The sequence below is a fragment of the Meriones unguiculatus genome, chromosome 3 (assembly GCF_030254825.1).
Source record: "Meriones unguiculatus strain TT.TT164.6M chromosome 3, Bangor_MerUng_6.1, whole genome shotgun sequence".
NCBI classification, from domain to species: domain Eukaryota; kingdom Metazoa; phylum Chordata; class Mammalia; order Rodentia; family Muridae; genus Meriones; species Meriones unguiculatus.
Genome location: NC_083351.1, coordinates 132,143,224 through 132,167,770, shown reverse-complemented (window position 1 = coordinate 132,167,770; position 24,547 = coordinate 132,143,224). Strand labels below are relative to the sequence as shown.

Below are 24,547 nucleotides of genomic sequence, written 5' to 3'. Positions count from 1 at the left end.
TCTCATATTTACTACTACTATTACTCTATGTCTTACACTCAGAGAATCTTCAATTAAAGAATCTCCCACTGTATCTTCAGTTGCAAAATCATGGTGATAAAGATATGTTTGGTAACACACACCTGTAACTGCACCACTTGGGAGAGAAAGGCAGGAAAATCATGAGTTTGGAGACAGACTGGCCTACATAGAAAGTTCAAGACCAGCCTAACTTACATAGCAAAATCTTGTCTCAAAGCATGATAGGTAGGGATGTAATTCATTGGTAGAACAATTGCTTAGCATGCACAGGGCCCTCTGTTTGATTCCTAGCACCACAAGAAGAAAAGATAGGGGAGGACAGGAAAGTAAGGGAGGGGAGATAAAAGGAGAGAGATAGAGGGGAGGGTAGGGGAGAGGAGAAGAAATTAGAGGAGAAGAGGGTAGATGGGAGAGGAGGGGAAAGGGAGGAGAGGAGAAGACAGGAGGGGAGAGGGGAGGGGAGAGGAGAGGAGAGAAGAAGTTAGAAAAGGGGAGAGGGAAGAGGGAGGATAATCAACCATGTGCAGGCCTAGAACCCCATCAGAAGAGTGCTACAGCGCAGAGGAAAGGCATGTGTGATCTCTGTTCCAATGAGCAAGAAAGGCTCAGGGTAAAAGACCATTTTTTAAGCCAAGAGTTTAGTGGATTATTTCATCCCAAGAATAAAGTCTGAGTTGGGTCTACAAAACATTCTAAATATTTGAAAGGCTTCATTCAGTAAGTTCAATCAGTGAATCATCATCCTTCATCAATCCAATGTAATTACCACCTGGGACCACAACTTCAAGTGCTTGCTTATGTGGGGAAGTGAGTTCAGAGACAGCAGGTTAAAACAAAGTTTATATGATAGGAACAATATTTACACAATATCCTTAAGAAGAGATAAAAGGTCCAAAAGCCAATGGATCCTTGAACTGATCTTGTCTAAGACTGTCACTGAGTGCCTTGGAGTCACATGGATTTTGCTACATATTATATGTCCTGAAATAAAGTTCCCAGTCTGACTTGCTTCCAACAAAGGGAAGATGCATCTCGTGTATTAATATATTCAAGATATGTTATCCCAGCACATAGCCTCTCAAGACCCACAAAGGTTGTTGCTGTTCATTGAACAGAAAGCCAGAGGCAAGGGATGGAGAGATTTTGATGTCTGATAGGACGTCACTGTCCCAAGACAGTGAAGATGAGACCTGGAAGGTTCTCTGATGAGCATGGCTATGGGACGAGAGGATATCCATTTTGACCAAGGACAGCTTCGGAAGGGCGTGCTGCTGTGCTCTTTAACCTAAAGCAGTGATCAACAGGACTGCAGACTTGGAACTGACAGGTGTCAGCACTGCTTCCTTTCATGGCTTGTGACAAGGTCAGGAAGGGAAAGCCTCTCCAGCACCAGGTTTAGTTACCACGCTGTATACTCTGATTTCCTTGTGTGTCCTCTCAACAGCTCAAATGCAGGGGTAAAATCAGCCAGAACAACACAGTATCATCTTCCTTTGGCCTCAAATGGCCAAATTAAGAACCTTTGAAAGTCATTTCATAGTCCCAACCCTGGGAAGATTTTTCTTTCATTGTTCATGCCTTGCGGTCTGTTTGAACTTAAAATCAGTTTAAGCTCCAGGGGAATGCATTTCTCCTCAGTCGTTTCTCCATGGCTTCCAGGATGTGAAAACCACCATGGCTCCCCAACATGGCTGCTTTCTTTCCTCTCATAAACAAACTCAGCAGCAATCATGGCACTGTGGTCACCGCGGGACTTGGTATTGCTCAAGCATCCCTTTGGTCGTTTATTCTGTAGAGTCTGATTATAACATTCCATCCCAGATCTGGTGAGCAAGCACTCACTCATCTGATGGCCTTCTGCCTGCAAGCTTTTTCTTTACCCTCCTTAAGTATATGACACACGATGACCCTAGGGCTAGACAGTAACTGCCCTCAGGCCTGGGACCTTCCATAATGTAAAAGTGAGTTATTTGAAAACATGACAGTGTCTAAGATTATATGCAGGGAGGCCTTCCTGAATATCTTTAGTGGACCTAAATTGCAGCCATGTGCACCCTTAAAAGAGGGAAGCAAAGATTAATATGACACAAATGAGATACCAACAGGACCAAGGATGCAGAGTATAGTGTGCAAGCAAAAACCGGAAAATACTGGGTGCTAGAAGCAAAGAATTCATTCACTTCTAACTTCTTCAGGAAGGACCAATGTCCTTCCAACATCCTGACTTTAAATTTCTGTTTTCCAAAACTGTAAGAGAATAAAGTTATGGTGCTTTAAGATGCTTTGGTTGTTGTGGCAGCCAACAACAACTCATCCACTTGATCACACCTCTTAGTATGCCAGCTTGCTGCAGTCACTGCTACAGAACCAGGTTCATGCATCTCAGCATGGGAATCTCTGTGACATTCCTGAAAAAAGTCTGACCTGAGGAATCTTAGACGTTCTTGTGCCACCTTGACCTCTTCAAATCACACAAGAGGAAATGCAAAACCCACAGTGGACATTCAAACATGAATTCCTGTGTTCCAGGACAGACTTTCAGTGCTAAGCTCCACACTTCTCATCTAGGAAGCACACCACACAGGGTGTGTCCTCCCAGCACTTAATGAGGCCTTCGTCTGTTTTAACTGGGCGTAACTTAGTTCACTTTTCTGGACATCAATTTCTGCAAATGGAGTTCATGAACCACCTGCATCACTCAGAAGGGAAGGGGAAGACAGGAAGTCCTTCCACCGTGGTCTGCCTCAAAAGTTTTCCAGGAGATTTCTTTATACCCAGATAATTCCTTCCTAAGTTTTCAGTATCTTGTCATCATAATGACACAGACACATCTAGTTTCTCTCTCAGAATTGAATTATAAAACGAGCGGGGTTGGGGGAGCTGGATCGACAAGCAGCGGGAGATGGTTCAGTTGCTAAGGGCATCTGATGCTCTTGCAGAGGACCCGAGTTAAGCTCCCACCACCACACATCTCAACAGCAACCTGTAACCACAATTCTTGAGGATCTGACCCCTCTTCTGGCACCTGAGGGTACTGTACACACTCACACACACAAAAAAAATAAAATAAAATAAATCTTTAAAAATATAAAAATAAAAAGAGCTGGTGGGTCAAAGAATCTCCTAAGAACCTTTAATTATAATCTGAACAGCAGGTCTGCCTCAGTTTAGCCACACCATTTTCTTCTAGAAGGATTTTCAACTCCAGGAAACTGCATTCTAGGTTAAAATGTAATCAACAAAATTCAGTTATAAAAAATATTTTTATGCCTGTGTGTAGGGGGTCCAGGTCTATCCTATGCATGCTCTTTGGTTGGTGGTTCAGTCTCCCTGTGCCCTCACGGGCCCATGTTGGTTTACTCTGTAGGCCTTCTTGTGATGTTCTTACCTACTCCAGCTTCCTCTATCCTTCCTCTCTTCTACAAAACTCCCCAAGCTCAGCCTTTTGTTTGGCTATGGATCTCTGCACCTGTTTCTGCTTGATATGATTCTCCTAATAATGGGAGTAGGGGCTCTCTCTGACTCTGTTGCTTGCCTTTGGATCAATTTTCCCTAGCTGGGCTGCCTTATCTGACCTCAGTGGGAGAGGATGTGCTTGTCTTCCTGCGACTTGAGGTACCAGAGTGGATTAGTACCCCTTGGGGGCCTAACCCAAGAAGGAGAAGGAGAAGGAGGATAGGAGGAGAGAGTGTGATGGTCAGACTGGGAGAAGGAGGGGTCTGGGATCAGGCTGCAAAGTAATTAAATAAATAAGTAATCTATATTTTTATAAATTTAAATTAGAAATGTCATTATATTTTCAAAATTTAAGTAAACGAAGGAGAATCCTTTTCATATATATATGTATACATATATATTTTTTTCAATTGGGACTTTGTATTCATGCAACTCTATAAATGGAAAAATATTATTTGACAGTCTTAAATATGCTTCATAGCTTCAGGCATTTAAAAAATATCATTAATATAAGCCAGGTTGAAAAAAATGGCAGTTTCTAGAGTCTAAACTAAATTGGTTGCTGTCCAAGGCTTTTTGCATTAGGAGATGCCAGGAAATAAAATGGACCATTAATCATTTTTTTCTGCAGGTATTTGGAGTCTCTACAAACTGAGGAATGAAAGTGGTTAGGGACCAATGTGCAAGGACTCAGCACAAGTGCAAGAGCCAAGTACAGGGGGCAGGGAGGGGCTTGGAGTTCTGGAAACCTAGCCAGTCCTCTCTGGCCTGTGGATCATTGTCTGTAAAATAGAGTCAAACTAAAGCTTGTTCAAGTCCAGATGCTCAAGAAAGACACGAAGACCAAGAACAGGGGACAGAAGAACATTTACAGTTATCATGTCTGAGGACTAGATTGTGAAAGGCTCACTGGCAATGCACTTGGGTCTAGGTCAGACACAGCTTTAAGAGGCCTCCCCTGATGCCCAGTAGAATCCTAATATAAAAGCCCCATCGTTGCACTCACCACTATGGGAACTGGACCTTTCTCTCTCTATGTATGTTCCTGCTTAGAGTCTGTCTTCACTCACACTGAGGTCTCAGATGGCAGGAATATCTCTCTGCTATAGAGAGAATGCCAAGGCCTATGTTACATAAGAGACAGTAAGTGTTTGAATGAATCCATTCCAGTCTTCTGAGAAAAATCTGCTGTCTGCACTGGAACAGGAGGAATCCTTTTAAATGCAATGCCCATCAGGCCATTGCTCAGTGTAGTGCATGCCCTTGGCTCTGGGGATATAGAGGAGATCTCTCAGTCTAGCCTGCCATTCCTCCATTCTCCATCGCAGGCTCAGAACCACATCTCCCCCTACCTCCTGTGGCCTCTGCACACACCATCTCTCTCACAGCCCTTCCCTGGAAGGAACTTTGTGTGAACACTTGCACAACATACACTCCAGAACGTAGCCTTCCTCTCCTTTCATCTCCTCTCTCAGGATACAGAAGCCCACTTTTCGTTCTGAGTGTTAACACCTGTCGCTTCCGCTTTCTTGTCTGGTCTGAGGAAGCAGGGATCAGCCAGCTTTGCCTTTCCCTGAACCCTCAAACCTTTAAATGCTAACTTAGCTTCATATTTAAAAATGCAAGTCTCTAAAATACCTTAAGAAATTGTTTTTCAACCCTGCTATCATGGGTAATGAGGGAAGAGTTCCTTTAAAACTGACCTCATCTAACTATAAAACCATGCTCCTTTCAGACAATGAATCATATCAGAAACTGGCAAGGAAGTCTTCCCTGAGATGTAATCCTTCTGCACAAGGGAAGCTCCCTGCTGCCCTGTCTCTTTATACTCCCTCATTCCAACCAGAATGTTTTAATTTGGAGAAAATAATGAACCTCAAGAGAAAAAGAGGAAGGGGAAAGGAGCCACAGGGGCAGGGGAATTTAAGTTCATGTCTGGTTACCATTTAGGGCCTGAAAGGAAACAGCAAGAGCCAAAGATGATCTGGCTATTGCAAATGTTCTTTGTTCAGTTTTTTTTTTTTTTTTTTTTTTAAGAAAATTCCACAAAACAGTGTTCTGGGCTTGGAGCAGTAATGTTTTCTGTGTTATTAAGAATTTAAAGCCAGTGTTTCTTCAACCTTCTATAAACTCACAGTAAAACTTTTGTTATTAGAAGGGAAAAGATGAGCTCAGGGTTGAGAGATTTCATGATGAAAGTGTTATTATGAAGCGAGGGAGACCACAATACTTATCCTCAGTAAGTTAAACAATATGGTGGACTGGGACTTCATGAAACCGAAAAGCTTCTGTAAAGCAAAGGACACTGTTATCAGAACAAAATGACAGCCTTCAGTCTGGGAAAGAATCTTCACCAACCCTATGTCTGACAGAGAGCTAATATCCAGAATATATAAAGAACTTAAGAAGTTAAACAGTAGCAAACCAAGTAATCCAATTTTTAAAAATGGAGTACAGGGCTAAACAGAGAATTCTCAATAGAGGCATATCAAATGGCAGAGAAACACTTAAAGAAACGTTCATCATCCTTAGTCATCAGGGAGATGCAAATCAAAATGACCCTGAGATTTCACCTTACACCCGTCAGAATGGCTAAGATCAAAAACCCAGGTGACAACTTATGCTGGAGAGGATGTTGAAAAACAAGAACCCTCCACCATTGCTGGTGGGAATGTAAACTTATACAACCACTTTGGAAATCATTCTGGAGCTCTGTCAGAAAATTGGGAACGAAGGATATTTCCTCAGCTATGTTCATATCAACTTTATTCATAATAGCCAAATCTGGAAACAGCCTACATGTCCCTCAACTGAGGAATGAATACAGAAATTGTGGTACATTTACACAATGGAATACTACTCAGCAATTAAGAACAAGGAAAGCATGAAATTCGCAGGAAAATAGATGGAACTAGAAAAGATCATCCTGAGTGAGTTAACCCAGAAGTAGAAAACATGCACATGGTATATACTCACTTATAAGATATAGTAGACATGTAATACAGGTAAACATACTAAAATCCATAGTCCTAAAGAAGCTAAACAACAAGGAGAACCTTAGGGAAGATGCTTAATCCTCATTCAGAAGAGCAAACAGGATAGACATCAGAAGTAGGAGAAGACAGGGAATAGGACAGGAGCCTACCACAGAGGGCCTCTGAAAGACTCTACCTAGCAGGGTATTGAAGCAGATACTGAGACTCATAGCCAAACTTTGGGCAGAGTGCAGGAAATATGATGAAAGAAGGAGGATATAAAAAGACCTGGAGGGGATAGGAGCTCCACAAGGAGAACAAGAGAACCAAAAAACCTGGGCCGAGAGGGGCCTGCAGAGACTGATGCTCCAACCAAGGACCATGCATGGAGAGGACCTCAATCCCCTGCTCAGAAGTAGCCCATAGGCCACTCAGTGTCAATACTGGTTCCCTAGTAAGGGGAGCAGGGGCTGTCTCTGACATGAACTCAGTGGCCTGACTCTTTGATTCCCTCCCCCTGGGGGGTGCAGCCTAGCCAGGCCACAGAGAAGATGATGCAGTCTGCCTTGATGAGACCTGATAGGCTAGGGTCAGAGAGTCAGGGAGGAGGACCTTCCCTATTAGTGGGCTAGGGAAGGGACATAGGGGTAGAAGAGGGAGGGTGGGTGGAACTGGGAGGAGGCGAGGGAGGGGCTGCAGTAGGGATACAAAGTGAATAAATTGTAATAAATAATAAATAAATTAAAATTAAAAAAGAATGTGGTAGGCGTCTCATCACTACAGGAGGGATGGAGGAGGTGTCTCAGTGTTGACCATGATGGATGAAGGAGGACATCTCAGTGTTGAGCAGAAAGGAGGGAGGAGGCATCTCATCTCTACCAGGATGGATGGAGGAGGCATCTCAGTATTGAGCAGGAAGGAGAGTTAACGCAAACAGGCTTTTCAAGCACAACACATACATGTTACGGGAAAGAAAGTACAGAGGTGCAGGTCAGTCATATGGACCATGGGAAGAGTCAAAAGACATAGCTCATCCAACAGAACATACAGAGGCATGGAGACTAAAGAGGATGCCTGAGATAAGAGAAAAATGTAAACACACCCTTCACCAGCCTGTGTTCCAGCACAGGAAAAAACGTCTATAAACCATACAGGAATGTGATGCTGTGGGAGCTGGGGCGGGGGGCGGGCCACTTCTGATCTTATCCTTACTTGTGTTGTGAAACCAGAAAATGAAAAAATGAAGGGGAATGAGTCTGCTTTCTCCCCTCTGTGCACCTCCTATCACCTCCTCAGAGGAAGATACCAAGCCTGCAGTTCTCATGCCAGCCCAATCTGGGGCAACTGGCCCAGCCCCTCTGGTCTCTGATTTCTCATGTAGAGAGGGAATGATTCTAGCCCCATCTTAGCTCCAGGAGGCCCTGAGCATCTGGGCCACATGCATGTGGAAAGGCACAGAGTGCCGGACCCCACCCCCACTGTTCCCAAGCCCAGCTGTGCTGCATTACCACGAGGGCTCAGCTTCTTCCAAGCTCAATTTTCTCCTTATGAAAATGCCAGAAGCAGCGGGAAATCACCTCTCCGGTGGAGCGCCGCTCAGAGGTTCGTGCAGACTTACATGGCTGGGTGTCCAGCACAGTCCAAAGGCGTGCCATGGAAAGCTGTGCCATCACCCAGTCCCATGCTCCTGACGGGCATCTACGAACAGCGAGCCTGGAGGAGAATGATATAAAGCCCTCACAGCCTGAACATGTTCAGGAAATATGGGCTGCTATGATACCTTCTCTTTGTGGTGGCCAATCCTGACCCCAGAGACTTGATGCAAAAAGGAGTAAAGTGAGCAACTGACCTCCGTAGGAGGCAAAGTATCTATACCCGCCAGCCTCTCTGCTCAGTCTCATTTCTAAATTGTCTACATGTCACAGCCCACACGTACTACGGATTGAGCAATTTCAAAGCTGGTGGCATTTTGAGAGTCTGCACAGCTCACCAAGTTCCTAGAGGAGAACTGAGGAAAGACCTACTGCAGAGGCATAAGAGCAGTGTGTGCCTTCCTGTAGCTAATAGCCCTTCAGCTTTGAATGTTTTTAAGCACTTGGTCTCACATCTGTAGAACATATGAAACCAGTGGTGGGGTTCAAGTCACAAGGAAGCGAGCCCCGTTTCACTTCAGGTTTTAGGGTCTCAATGCACCATTCTGTTTCCTGGAAAAAGAAACAGCCTTTTCCAGGTGGATTTGGCTCTGGCTGCCAAACACAGCCTGTGTCTTCCAGATTCGTCGCTGGCCCTCACGTCTGGTTTTAGATGGAAATCGCCAACCTCACCAGGGCTCTAAGATTTCGGCGTGGTTTCTTAAGTGAAACCCTGAAATGAACTTCAGACTCACACCTCACAGTTACTTCAGTTGAACTAAATGGACCAAGCACCATCCTCCTCGCACTCTTCTGTAATGCACTAAGCATAATTCAGAGGGTCAAAGCACTGAGCCCACAGCACTGACTGGGTATACTGTATATGCTGGGGTCATAATCTGTTAAGTAAAGAAACAGAAGAGTGGAGCTAGAGAGATGACTCGGTAGTTGAGAGCGATGGCTGCTCTTCCAGAGGACTCAAGTTTGATTCCAAAGTCCACATGACAGCTTATAACTATCCATAACTCCAATTCCAAAGGGTATAATGCCTTCCTCCAGCCTGCATGGACACCAGGCACACAAACAGTGCACAGATGTACAGATATGCACAATATCCACCACAAAAAAATAAAAATTTAATTTTCATAAAAGACAAGGAAGAGCACGCAAATGCAAGAAATTGTACTATGTGGTATTGGATGCTTGGCTGTGTCTCTCTTTGGTAAGCTGGTTTGTAAACTTTCCTGTTTCAATCCAAGGCCTTGCTCATTTTAGAATTCCAAAACTCAATGCTGGGAAAGAATATAATGGATTCAGAATTACACTGCAACCCAGATTTGCCAGCCATCAGAACCCCTGTGCTTTGTAACAGGGGCCCTTTCCCTGGTGCATAGTCTATCACTTTTTACCTTGCCGATAAGAACCAAAACAAAGTGATTTTTCCTCTCAGATGAAACTGAACTTTAAAGAATGCTTCTTGTTAAGCTCAGCCTCATTGATACCCTAAAGAAACCATATAAAAGTAGGATATGTCCTATGTGCAATGTCTACTCAATTTTACCCAACTTATGTTCTGGCAGAGAGGAGACTTCTTTCTGAACATTCACACTCTAAGTCAAGCAGTCTGTGTGTGGAGGGTTTTATTAACTGGGAAGTGAGGATGGTACAACGTGGTAAACAAGACAAACTGCCGGGCTTAAATCAACTGAGCGAGGAGACAGAGGTGACTGGTATGACGTTTCTATAATGTCATCAGGATGTAGAGTCCTGTCCTTAGCATCCAGCTTTCAAACTTAAAAGGTTTACATTGTAGCCACTGAAACAGTCACAATGACTTTACAGGCAAACAGAAGATAAAGCACCCAAAACAAAAGGGAGTGTGCCAGTCAAAATAAGTGTTCAACACTCTTTCACCAAAGGCCCTACCTGGTCATTTTGCTAAAGTCTCCTTGACTGAAACTGCCATATAAGACCTGCCCATAGGAGGAACCATGGAGTGTGGATACCTGAGAGAGCAACAAGGCCAAGGAGAAAATGTGGTGAAACGGAAGAAGCATTGAATGTAGAATTACTATAGAATATAAAACGAGTGTAGAATATAGAACATTATAGAATATAGAATGAGATGGGATACATAATGAGTATAGAATGTAGAATGATTGTAAAATATAGAATGAGGTAGAATATAGAATGAGATAAAATATAGCATGAATGTAGAATATAGAATGACAATAGGACACAGTGAGTATAGAATATAGATTAAGTATAGAATATAGAATGAATGTAGACTATAAAATGAGATAGACTATAGAATGAGTGAGTTTAGAATATAAGATGAGGTAGAATAAGAACAAGTACAAAATAAAGAATGAGATAGAATACAGAGTAAGTATAGAATATAAAATGAGAACTGCCAAGCCTGACAGATGCCTTAAAGGATTTGGAACTGTATATTTATGACTGAAGCTATCTGTGTGTGTTTGCTGTTTTATGTCTTTTTGATTTTTAAATTTTTTATTTTATGTGCACGAGTGTACGCCTGAATGTGTAACACGTGTATGCAGTGTCTGCAGAGCCAGAAGAGGATGTTAGATCCCCTGAAACTGGAGTTACAGATTATCGTGACCTGCCATGTGGATGCCAGAAACCAAACCCAGGACATCTGGAACAACAGCTAATGCTCTTAACTATGTGTCCTTCTCTCTAGTACCTTCATTTGGGAGCAGCAGGGATACATGATAGTACCTGGCAAATCTTTGTCTGCTCTTCTAATTACAGGGAAAACACAGATGTCTAGAAGTATGGAGAGAAATGCACACAGAGAAGATTGTGGCAACCAAAACAGTTGACAGGTAGAGGAGCACTGTTCCTGCTGACGGCATCCTCTATGCTGATGTGCTTCAAAGCCTTGGAAATGCAGAATGTACAGGTCATTAGTTGTAAACACACAATTAGGAATCCCCCTGAAATCCTCATATTGCTTTTGTGTTCTTGATTGTTCTTACATGCTGTGTAAGCAATCATAACCAGAAAGGGGTGGAAGAGACTGGAAAAACTTCTTGCAAACTTAAACCAGACAGAGGGAATTGATTTTAACTCACCTCTTGTGAATATCCACACACAATAGTGTTAGTAACAGCCACAGCTAGTGCCTCACTTCGTCCTCGTGCGTATCTAAATCTAATAGCATCTCTGGACTCCTGGTAAAACTTCAGTCTTTCTTCTGGACTCCTGATAAAACTTCAGTCTTGACTTATTTCTAGGCCATCTTCTGACTTTGAGCTCTCCTGCATGTCCCTTGGTTCAGGGAGTTTTGCTCGACCTGAGAAGATTTAAAAGCACCCTTACGCCTTTGTGTGCAATGCAGCTCTGCGCATGGCAGAAGCTGAAGTGTGCTAGAGATGCCCCTGTTAGCAATAAAGGGGTGCTATTTGGAGTCCGTTTGCTGCATACTCCCAGTTCACAGGCAGCTGGAAGAGCCGATGTAGTGTAGATGGAGACGGAGCTGTGAGCTGTTCAGCTGGGTGTTTAGTGAATAGAGGGTTACCTTCCACCTCCCTTTAAAATTAGATGAACAAGGTCACAGATCACACTGGTGCAACTCATGTGGCACACAGAAAATAGAAACTTTCGTGGAGAGAAAGATCTAGAACAGATTGAATCCAGAGAGCCAGACTCGCACAGCTTGTGTTCTAAGCCATGGGAAGATAAATCAGCTTATCCCCTTCTGGAAGGAGATCATAGCATCCTTAAAAACAGGGATTCTACTTTATTTCCTGGGGTTGGGAGCTGTGTCCTCTCTGAAAGGGAGAGGGCATCTTCCCATTTAAATTCCACAGATGCCTGGCTCTGTTCTCCCCCCTGGATGCTAATCTACTGTCCTGGGAGGATCATTTTTATTTATTATGTGCCAAACCCAACACCCAGCACATAATTCAAGATAACCCCCTCATAAATTCTGGGATGGGATTTATATAATCCAGATGGGTAGACGTTTTGATCTTTAGAACAGCACAGGTTTTTATAATTCACACAGTGCCCCGCAATGCACGCAGCGCTGTTCCTGGGGCTTGCTGTGGAGCCCCTGCGTGCTGGCAGATTAGAGCAGACAGTGAATGACTGGGAAGCTGGAGGAATTTGTTCTAAGACCTTTCATGAACGTTTCTGGATGTGTGTCATTTATTCGTTAAGGTATGGGAGGACCTGGAGAGATGGCTCAGTGGTTAAAAGCCTGTACTACTTGCTCTTCCAGAGGATCCGAGTTCTGCCCCCGGCACCTATTTCAGGCAGTTCACAACTACTTGTAACTCCAGCTCCAGGGCCAGGGGTGAGGGCTAGCGGTGGGGTGCATCTTCTGACCTCTGTGGGTGCCTGCACACACATGCACACACCCACACAGACACAAAATAAAGAATGTAGACATAAAACAAAGAATGTCTGTGCCACGATTATCTTAGCACATCATGCTGGCAGGACAAATTGTAGGCTTTGTGGCTGGGTTGATGTAATATACGAGAGGATAAATTAATTTTAAAAAAAGAGTTATAAAATCCTTTAAAAAAATAATGTCCTCTCTGACTCTTTTCACGTGCAGTTTGGAAAGTTCTGTCTGTAGGATGCCTGGAAGTAAACAGAATGTGTGCCGCCCATCTTCTGCAGCCTTATCTGAGGAGAACTGGAGTACATGTCTGTCCAGGAGAGCTGACCCGTTGACACACTGCTTTAAAACATGAGGCACACTGAGGCTCCTGACAAGTTAGAAGTGCTCACAATTACAGGCTTTCAAGGAGTGTTTTTAGTGGTTTTAGTAGTCTGGGTAAATGAGATTAGTTGCTGGGGTAAACAGGTATAAATCTCAGGGGCTAACTTAGCACAATAAACATTTCTTTACAGCCCTCAGCCTCAGTCCAGCTGCATCAGAGCAGGGTTTACTCCTTGCTTGGGATCCGTCTGTGCGCTTTGCTCCCTCTGGGTCTGGGTCTCCTGAATACTTCAGACTCACCCAGAGTGTGGGAAAGGGAAGCAAGGACTGGGAGCTGGGATGCTTGGTGTGGTTTGGTTTTTGAAGGAAACCAAAATAAATAAAGTTCAATGTGACAGACATGTCAGTTATCCTGATTTGATAATTATATGTATGTTTGTTTTAATATGACACGTCACCCCACAAACACATGTGATTTTTAGATTTAATTACAATTTTTTTTCTTTTAGTATACAAAATACTGAAGAAAAAGAAAGAGACTGGTGCTCTGAAGCAAGCCTGTAATCTCAACACTCAGGGAGGCAGAGGCAGGAGGATCTTTGTGAGTACGAGTCCAGCCCAGTCTATTGAGTAAGTCCAGGAGGTTAAGGCTACACAGAGAAACCCTGTCTTTGAAAAAAAGGAAGGAAGGAAGAAAGAAAGGAAAGAAGGAAGGAGGGAGGGAGGGAGGGAGGGAGGGAGGGAGGGAGGGAAGGAAGAAAGGAAGGAAGGAAGGAAGAAGCAAACAAAGAAACAAAGAAGAGAAAGGAAGAGGAAAAGAAAGAAAAGAAAAAAAAGATACTGATAATCCTACGCTCCACATGAGCAAGGCCTAGAACTAACAGATATCCCACTTCTACCTGGAGCTCAGGCACATGTACCCTGAGGAGATGAGGAACAGAGTGGGCAGCACCCAGGATGCACAGGCCTGGGTCTCAGCAATTGTATACAATCTTTGGCCACAGGTGTTAAACACATCCAGAATCCCAGGAGACCAGGGATTACATCATTCAATGCTTACAAAAGTCCACAACAAGTTAATCTACAGTGACAGGAATACGTCTGCAGCTGCTTAGAGCTGGAAGGAGTTGGGAGAGAGGCAGTGACTACGTACTGCACAGTAGAAATGTGATGTAGAGACAGTTGTACATCTCTCATAGGGATAAACTAAGATACTGAATTCTGTAGTCAGTGGGTTATATGGCATACATAAATAAACATTTACTTTGAATAACACTATTGTTTATTTATTTGTTATAATGTTTTCATTTTGTATCCCATCTGTAGCCCCCTCCCTTGTCTCCTCCCAATCCTACCCTCCCTTTTCTCCTCCTATGCCCCTCTCCAAGTCCACTGATAGGGGAGGTCCTCCTCCCCTTCTATCTGACCCTAGCCTATCAGGCCTCATCAGGACTTGCTACATTGTCTTCCTCTGTAGCCTGGAAAGACTGCACCCCCCCTCCAGGGGGAGGAGATCAAAGAGCAGGCCACTGAGTTCATGTCAGGGACAGCCCCTCTACCCTTACTAGAGAACCCACATGGAGACTGAGTAGCCTATGAGCTGCTTCTGAGCAGGGGGTCTAGGTCCTCTCCATGCATGGTCCTTGGTTGATTCATCAGTCTCTGTAGGGACCCTGAGACCAGATTTTTGGCTCTGTTGTTCTCTTTGTGAAGCTCCTGTCCCCTCCAGGTCTTTCCGTCTGCCTCTTATTCCATAAGGTTTCCTGCACCCTGCCCAAAGTTTGGCTAAGAGTCTCAGTATCTCCTTCAATATCCTGATAGGTAGAGTCTTTCAGAGGCCCCTTATGGAAGGCTCTTGTCCTGTTCCTCGTCTTCTTCTACTTCTGATGTCTATCTGGTTTGCCCTTCTGACTGAGGTTTCAGCCTCTTCCCTAGGGTCCTCCTTATTGTTTAGCTTCTTTAGGAATAACATTATTTAAAGGCAGGATGAATTTCAAAGATATGGCATGTCTTCTTGCAGTAGTTTTCCTTCAGTGCGTTTGGGCTAACTTGACTCTATGATACTGCAACATCATAACACTACTTGAGTCCAAGAGAAATTAATGCATGAGCTTACTTACCACAAACCTCTGTATGTAAATCACCACTTTATTCACAGTAAGGAAAAAATGGCAACAGATCAAGTCTCTTTCTAGGAAAATGGGTAAATTGTGGTATATCCATGTGAAATGGAATAATATTGAACAATTAAAACAAAACAAAAAAAAAAAAACACTAGACTAGAGAGATGCTCAGTGGTTAAGATCAAGTACTGTTCTTTCAGAGAACCCACACTCAGTTCCCAGCACCCACATCAGGCAGTATACAATTGCCTATAACTCCAGCTTTAGAGGATCCTGTGGCCTCTTCTGGCCTCTACAGTCATCTGAGTTCATATGCACATACCACTCTCCAATACACACACACACACACACACACACTTAACTTTCATTGTAAAACAATAGGCTATAAATATACACAACATGACATGAACTTCAAAATATTCTGGATAAGCCAAAGTATAAGCGGAGAACACCCACACATGCTTTATCTTGAGTTAAGGTCTTAAACACCAATGACTAATTTACAAGGACAGAGAGCAGGTCAGCCACAGCCTCCAGTTGGGAGATTTGGGGTAGTAGCTCACTTGAAGAAGGTATGATGTCTGAAGTCAGAATTGTCTTTTGTATAAATCAGGACATATACATGTTAAAAGTCACTTGCTAACCACTCAGAATTTGTACATGTGGTAGAATACAATAAAATGGTATTGATGAAAAAAAAAGAGAGAAAGAAAAGAAATGGTGATAAAGGTAGAGTAGACATTGTTCCCTCCTTTTGCCTTGGAGATAAGAAGCTGGGGTGCACATGTCATCACCATCTGCCTCCCATTCTGTGCCATGATGCCAAGTCCCTGAGACACAGGATGCTGGGAAATTAGCTCTAGTCTGTGTCCCCTAAAGACAAACCCACCAACAACTATGCCTAGCATCCATTGAATAGATCAAATTATTCCATATTAGATGGAAAACATAAAAGTCAAGTGATTAACCTTTAACCCAGACATGCCTTAGATGGCAGCCTCCTGAGGATGCACAGGGCTTATGAGAACAGAAAATAGACCACATGCTGAGCATCACAGGGAAGAAGATCCAAAAGAGATGCAGACGCAAATGAAGCTATGAAAGAAAAATGTGGAATCTATATATTTTTAAGCTCCAAAATCAGGCAAAACTTGGGGGATGGGGAATGAGAGTCCCAGAATGCAAGGGCCATCAAGGCAATGAAAACAGGCATGTGAAGCAATATATGAAGACTAGGAGGAAGATGGCAAGCCTGTCTGGAAATTAACTTAGAGCTGAAGACTGGAAGATGGGAGTGTAAGACACCGGGGTTTCCATCTTATACATAAACAACGACAAACCAAGGCCAGATGAAAGAGAGCTCAGTTAAATTACTCCAGTGGATTTTATTTCCTCCACTCAGTTCCCAGCACCTACATGGCAGCTCACAACCACCTCAGGAAACCGACACCTTTTCCTAGTCTCCGTGGACACTGCACAAACACACAGAGGACAGACACTCAGTGTTTCTGACCACCGCCTTCTCTGGGACTCATCTTGACCTGCCCGTCCTTCCCCAGTCCCTCCAAGCAGCAGAACACAGGTGTTGCTTCTCTCCAGAGGCCATCGGTCCCCATCACTCTGTGAATACGCTCTCATCTCTGGCCTGACCTTCCATGATGTCAGTCTGCAAATCCTATCCTCATTCCAGCTGCTTTCACCTAAGCAGCTGCAGGCCGGGGACTTGGGTGGGTCCCTGGGCCAGCACTGACTTCAAGTACTCCTGGCCCACTACAGCTTTGGGTTTTCTCCTCCACGTTTCCCTGACACGTCAACTTTGTGCTAAACCATAATATTCCCAGAGTTTGCCCATGTTTCTAGAAGCCCTTTGGTGGTGGGACCTGCTCTTTTATCACAGGAATCTTTTCAGCAGCTTTTCCTATCACTTCAAGGACAAGAGGCAAAATAGAGGCATGTTCCAGTGGTCTCTCAGGCCAACTCTCCCATCTAAGTTACATGGTTAAAATCAGTGTACTCAGAAAAATAAAATGTTCTTTTGCTTTTGTGAAAGAGGCCCTGGCCAGCACCACACAGTCAGTCAAGGCTGAACCAGATAATGTGGGCTGGCTGGGGTACTGGCTTCATTTCACTGAGGCCCTTTGGGGACAGAACTAAAGAAAAGCCTGTCTAGAAAAGAAAGTCATCACAGATATTGCAGCTATCCCCCTGTGAACCAGTGTCCATTATAGAAAAAAGTACCCCACAGCTGCCAGGACGAGGAGGGAAGTAAGCCAGCCTCCACAGAAAAACTGCAGGAAAATACATCGCTGGCCCGCATCAAGAACGTCACTTTCTGATGATCAGTCCCTGGAAGAAACATTAAATTGGAGAGGGCTTGATCATTTACTGGATTTCACTGCCCCAAAACAGATCTGCTAAACAGATTTCCTGCATGTGTTTTTGCAGGCCTAATGGAATTTTTTTAGTTGAAACCCTTGTCCATTTTCAGTCCTTTCCTTGTAAAACGTCATGTCTATCAGAGCCCAGTGAACAGAGAGGGACATGAAAACTCCAGATATTTTGACAGCTGAGATGGAGAAAGCAGCAAAGCCCTCCTTCCATATAGTGATGGCCTGTGTTTTGCAACGTGGCTTCTAATTGGACCTAATTGAACAGAGAGCCGAGTAGGTTGAAGGCCTTTCAAATCTGCTTTTTAAATGCATGGTTCAGGACATCAAGCCCCAAACTCCCACCATTTTAGCAGCAAGAAATAAAGTCTTTCTACTTCCCAGTGGAATGGAGGGTCACCCCTCTGAAAGGCAGCTCCCTTCTCTTTGCAGAGACGGGCTGCTGTCAGGGTTTCTCCAGATCTGACAACCTTTGAGGGGCTGAGATATGATTGGCAAGATGGACATGGATCCAGGAATGCTGTGGAAATATGCAATGAGGTAAGACTCAAGCTCCATGTGTAGCCTCTCGCTTTATTTCCCATACAGAAGAGCCATAGGCTGGACAGAAATATGAAACAGGAAACAGGAATTAAAATCCAGATTTTCCCAAATCTGAAATGTGTGAGTGTTGGCAAGATGTCAAAAAGGTTCCCTTATCTGGGAACATTTGAAGTTGTAGATTTCAGCTGGTAAAATCTATGAAATACCTCAATATCTGAAAACTCTAAAGTCTAAAACAGTTCAACTGAAAGGTTCTCAACTAACATGCTACAATCAGCTTTGACTTGCATGTGTTCTGATATTGTTTACTTATTAGCCATGTGATGTTGGAAAAGACAGCTCATTTCTCTGAGGGTCAGTAAAATAAACTGTAGAGGTGACTTAGCAGTTAAGAACATGCACTGCTCTTGCAGAGAATCCAAGTTCCATTCCCAGTACCCAAATCAGGCATTTCACAACTTCCTGTAACTATGGCTCTGGGAGATCATACTCCCTCTTCTGGCTTCCACAGGTACTTGCACTCATGTGCACATACCCACACATGCATACACATAATTAAAAAGCAATAAATATAAATATTTTTTAAAAGTAGAGACAGCAGTGACATTGTTGAATGAAACACAAATAAAAGCCTCAGCACTTAATAAGTGAAAATAAATTGCACCCTCAGTAAGAAAGCACTAAATGCTGACAAAGTGACCTCTCCCAAGGATTTGCCCACATTTTCCTTTTTCCCGTTTATTTATTTACTTTACATCCTGATGACAGCCACCCCTCTCTCCTTTCCTCCAGTCCCACCCTCATACCCCTTTCTCCTACTTCTCAGAGAAGAGGAGACCCCCCCCACCTGACCATGGGTACCAATAGCAGGACTAAAGGTGTCCTCTCTCACTGAGACCACACAAGGCAGCCCAGCTAAGGAAAGGGGTCCAAAGACCTTCAACAGAGTCAGAGAGAGCTCTGACTCGAACTGTTAGGGGACCCACATGAAGACCAAGCTGCACATCTGCTACATGTGTTAGGAGCCTTGGTCCAGGCCATGCATGGTCTTTGGTTGGTGGTTTAGTCTCTGTGAGCCGCCATGGATTTGCTCACATTTCCTTGCCATAGCAGTCAGGGATGAGCATGCGCATCAAGCCTTGCACACAGTAGGTGCTCAGTGACTACTCTTAGCTTGATTCAGTCTCACTGTCCACTAACAAAGCTCCTACTTCCACCTCAAGTCGACACAGATCTCAGTTAGCTCACAAAGACCAAGCTCACCCAAAGCTAATCGAGATGCAGGGGATTAGTGCAGAAGGGGTCAGCCCAGAGCATTAATGCAAGAGTGTTGTGGTAAAGAGCAGAATCTCAGGCTCTTCAGCAAGGCCTCAGCTCTAGGAAACTGCCTGGAGCTCACTCATTTAGATGTCAAGTTTCTCCCAGAAGGCCCAAGGGTTCCTAAGATCATCCCAGGGACTATACTTAAACTTCACTCACCCCAATGGGTGGTGAAGCACCTGGGTCATCCTACCAGACTCCAGCCTCCTGACTTTCAGTGTCACATTTTGGTCAAACTTGGGAACAAATAGAACAGCCTGGGGAATGAACGATGTTCATGTATTTTGATTGACACTAGCAGAGATATGGCACAATAAAGGTCATAGTCATTCCATTGCCTAGCATGTCAATCCCATCAGTGTACACCATCGCTTAGGGATGAGGAGAAGCCCAGGTGACCCACCTCTGGGTTTTTGTTTTGTTTACCTCATCAGGTCAGCTGAGTTTCAGGTGTGTGAAAGCTAGAGCACTTGATTCTCACTGACCTCTGATTATGGAAGGCTGGGCAAGCCATGGGCCGTCTGTGGAGCCTTTTCTCTTTGCATGAAGCTCATGCCCCATTACACAAGTGTAGGCTGTGACTTGTGTGGAAATGAAGTGGAACATGACTCCTCATGTTTCCACTAACTCCCCATTAATGTGCTAAGAAATGTCCAAACATTCAGGCCAGGTGAGGCCTGCCTTGCCTGCCTTGCCTCCTGAGGTCTGCCCTTCCTGCTGAGGCCTGCCCTGCTTGCTGAGGCCTACCCTGCCTGCTGAGGCCTGCCCTGCCTGGTGGCAACAAAGCTGCAGGAGGTTCTCCAAGGGCTGCTTACACTCCAGGGATAGGGGTTAGCTCACAGGGGTTAGAAGTCACAAAGCAGGGATCACTCTAACTATTTTAGTTTATTTCCCATTGCTATAACAGAGTACTTGAGACTAGGCAATCAATAAAGAATAGGCATTTATTTTTATCATGGTTCTGGAGACCAGAAGATTCAAAGATACAATGCTGATGTTTGTTAGACTCTGCTAAGTGCATGGAAGGTGTCACACAGAAAGATGGAGCAAGCATGTCAGCTCAGGCAGGTAGCGCTCCTCCTGCCATGGTGGGACTCCATCCCCTGGGCCTCATCTAATTCTAACTACTTCCCAAAGGCTCCCATTCCCAGTACCATTTTATGTGTGTGTTTGAATGTGTTTCAAATGTATTTTGCTCAATACGTGTGTATGTGTTGTATGTGTGCTGTATATATCTGTGTGTATGTGTGATCTGAATATGTGTTCTGTGTGTATGTGTGCTCTCTGGGGAAGGGGACTATGTGCGTGTGTGGTGTATATATGTGTGTGTGTGTGTGTGTGTGTGTGTGTGTGTGTGTAGGTATGATCTCTATATGTGTACTTTGTATGTATGTGTGTTTGCTGTGTGTGTGTGTATTCTGTGTAGGTGGAGAGGGATAGGCTGGTTGTTCAATGACCTTCTGAGACCCTCTTGTCTCCATGCTCCCAGTACTAGGATTACAGATGCCTCCAAACCTGGCTTCTATGAGGATGCTAGAGACCTGAACTCAGGGTCCTAGAATTTCCATGATAAGCCCTTTTCAAACTGGGCCATTGCTCTGGCTCCCCAAACATTATTAATGTATAACTCTGGGGACTGACTTTTCAACACATAAATTTGTATGTGTGCCAGGGGGATATATTCAAACCCTATCACTAACTTACAAAGAAGAAACAACACAGGGCTCATTGATACAGTATGGATCCATGATGGCTCCCAAAATCCCTTGTGTTCAAAAGACATGTGCCTCAGCTTGCTGCTAGGGTACCAGCAGAACCTTTCAAATATGGGGCCTACAGGAGATTTTTGGTCATAGGGGAACACCTCCGACTAGGACTGTGGGGTGTTGATCTCTTCGTCTCTGGTATTTGCTTCCCAGCCACCATGAAGTAAGTGCATTGTTCTATCACAACTGAAGCCTTTGAAATTATGCCAAATCTTTTCTCTTTATAAATACATTACCTTGAATATTTGTTACAGCAATAAACAGCCAACACAGTCATGTTCCTCTTTCTTCCTGAATTAAAAGGGTAGCTTAGCAGTGGCCAGACAGCCATCAGTTTAAGGACCCTTGGCAACTTTCACTTCATATTGCCTCAGAATAAGGGAAGGTGGTAAAATAGAGCAGTGTGTGGGGCTAAACTTAGACTTAGACTTCAAAAGCCATCAGGATAGATATAAATGTCCTTATTTTTATGAGAACTGCTGGCATAGAGCAGCTGAGCTCTCAGTAACTATTTTGCTTTCCCCTTCTCTTTTATTCTCTTGCCAATCTTTGAGATAAATATGGGAATATCAGGAGAAGGGAGAACGTGGTGCCTGGGCTATGAACTCGCTGTGGGGGCTCAGGCAAAGAAAAGTCTGCTTCCCTGTTCTCTTATCATGAAATCAAGGAGCAAAGGCGGTTCGTGCAAAGCCTGGTGGTGTGAACCAGGACAGGCCTGCAGGAGAGGTCCCCTGTGTGTTACATATGTAAGAGATTTTTGATGGCAGAAATGAACGAGTTATAGTTCAGATATCCATGCCTTTCTATAAGTCTGGACAGATTTTTCATAATCTGCCAATATTTGCATTTTTCCCTAGTCATTTTTACATTTTTGTTTTTCAGCTGTGACTATAACTACCTTAATTTTGACCTTCATTTTCTTTTTTAAAAACTGGAAGTAGTTATATCAAGAAGATCTGCTGTCCCAAGGAGGGCCCTGTACTAACCTGGATGGCTTCTCTCACCCCAAGATTTCCTTGGGAGGGAGCTTGTGATTAATGGGGCCCAGCCCAGTAATTCGCAGAATGCTAGCCAACTCCCCTCAGCTCAAGCCGTAAATCTAATGAGGTCAAGGACTTAGGGTAGCCAAAAAGCCACTCTTTAAACGATCTAGGAGTGCCAAGGCAAGATCTCTTGGAATATTATGTACTAGATTGTGGGCTGTTTCTTGTTGCCATCAGTCAACCAGAGAGTCATAACCCAAGAGCGGTTTCTGAGAAAGGACTGGGTGCATGCCTCAGAATGCCTGCTTCCCCATCCCTAGAGATAGTTACTTGTGAAGTTAATATTCCTTGAACCCAAAGGCTGCAGACCCTTCAGACACAGTGAGGAAACAAGACACAAAAGGTTCAAGGTTCAAATTCTACCTCTGTTACTTACTAGCCATGTGACCCCTCTCCAGGTCAGAACACTCGTGAGAGTGAGAAAAGGCTTGGTGGGTACACTACCGTGTAGACACAAACACTTGAGAAAATACGTTGTTTTTTACCTAAGGGTTTGACTGTTACGCAAGTTTCCCAGCAATTATTTTTAATCTCAGAATTCCTTTACACTTTTCAACACTATTATCCTCAACTCTTTTGTTCATTAATAGCAATGGCCGCACATAGGTGTGTGCACTGTTTGTGTGTGCCTGGTACCCATGAAGGCCAGAAGAGAGCATCAGATCATCTAAAACTGGAGTTTCCGAGATCATGAGCTGCTGTGTGGGTGCTAGAAAGCAAATCCTGGTCCTCTGCCAGAGCAGCCATCATTCCACCCCTTCATGGTATCATTTTTATTAATTAAGATAACGTAAAAGCAGGGGATGAACTGTGAGCCCTCTATATTAGCATTCTTTCAAAACAAATTGTTTTTCATTATCAAATTTTCAGCTTTCTCACTTGAGGAAATAGACAAGATGTTTCCCAACTGCAGATGAGTGTAACAGATTCAGAATAATTGAAATTGTTACAAAAGAAAAGATCATAAATCCGAGGGATCACAGTTCTAAATTTCAGAACTTTCTATTCAATTACAGTAATCGAGACTGGGTGGTACTTGAGAAGGAAGAGGTGCTTGGTAGTTAGAGCACTGGCTTCTCACACAGGATTGGGATCTGGGTCCCAACACCCACACAACAGCTCACAACCATCTGTAATTCTAGTTCCAGGGGATCCAATACCCTCTTCTGGCCTCAGCAGGCACTGTACCCACATGGTACACAAAATACATGCAGGCAAACACTCACACATATAAAATTAAAATGAATAAATCTTAAAAAAAAAGAGAGTATGTGGTAGTGACATGACATAAAGACAGATACACTGGTGGATAGAATGGACTGAGAGTCTGTGCATGAACAAGGGTTTCAACACCAAGCATGCAGAAGAACAGCCTTTCACTTTCACAGCATACGCATAAGTTAACTGAAAATAAGTCAAAGACCCAAAATACGATTTAGGACTACAAAACCATCCAGGAAAAAAAAAAAAAAAAAAAACATCCAGGCATGGTGGAGCAAACCTTTAATCCCAGCACACAGGAAGCAAAGCCAGACAGATCTCTGTGAGCTTAAGGCTAGTTTGATCTGAAAGCAATCTCCAGGACAAGCCAGGGCTACGCAGAAAAAAACCTGTATCAAAAACAAACAGACAAACAAACAAAAACAAAAACAAAACAATAATAATAACCGCAACAAAGACTACAAAACCTTTAGCAGAGTAAATAGTGGCAACTTCAGTTTCTTGGATTTGATACTGAAAGTACAAGTGCTGGACTTGACTGAAATGAAGAGTGTTTGTGTTTTAAAGGATTCCACTGAGAACCCACAAGCAAGAGAGAATATTTGTGAGTCATATATAAAGAACTTATTCTGAAATATATAAGGAGCTTGCATAACTCAACAATATAAACAATATAAAGACAAATAGCCAGGGGTTTTTGTTGTTGTTTGTATGGTCATTTGCTCATTTGTTTAGACAGTCTCACTGTGTAGATTTCCTTGGCTTGGAATTCACTGTGTAGACAGGGACGGCGTTGAAAGTAACCGAGATTGACTTGCTTCTGCCTCCTGAGTGCTGGGATTAAAGGTAAGTGCTGCCATACATGGTAAGCCAGTTTTAAAATGAGTAAAGGAGCTGAATGAATATTTCTCTAAGAAAGACACACAGGTGGCTTAAAAGCCCACAAAAAAAAAAAAAAGATGCTCAATACACCTAATCATAAGAGATGTAAACCAAACCACAAAGGCAGCACTTCAAGCTCATGCAACAGCAAAAACAAGAAGGACAAGGGCCTATAAGAATGTCCAGAAATTAAGAATGCTTGCTTACTATCTTCAGGGACTGTTCATTCATGCAACAATTTTGGGAAACAATCAATCAGGCAGTTCTTCAAAATTACCATACGAATGATTACAGAGCACTGCCACTCCTCTGGGTGTGTTAAAAACACATGTACATACAAGCAGTTGTACAAATCCCAGAATGTCTGAATATCCAGCAACTAATAAATGAGTCAATGTACTGTCCCATGAAGTTGAACTGTCCCAGCAAAAGGAACAAAGTGCTGATTCGTACAACAGAGATCTGGCCACAAATGGC

At 43.6% G+C, this 24,547-nt stretch overlaps 1 long non-coding RNA gene across 17 annotated transcripts in view; it reads right to left on the bottom strand.

Annotated features, from left to right (window-relative positions):
* LOC110556597 (uncharacterized) overlaps positions 1–24,547 on the bottom strand; it is a 103,601-nt gene that overhangs the window by 46,402 nt on the left and 32,652 nt on the right. For 15 of the 17 annotated variants that reach the window (XR_009590869.1, XR_009590859.1, XR_009590855.1 and 12 more), the window contains one exon: positions 11,185–11,405. The exons of 1 other annotated variant lie outside the window; for it this stretch is intronic. This is a non-coding gene — a long non-coding RNA (uncharacterized LOC110556597). Of the gene's footprint in view, positions 1–8,070; positions 8,166–11,184; positions 11,406–24,547 lie in introns of all 17 variants that reach the window. One more of the 17 variants, XR_009590862.1, reaches the window with a different exon arrangement.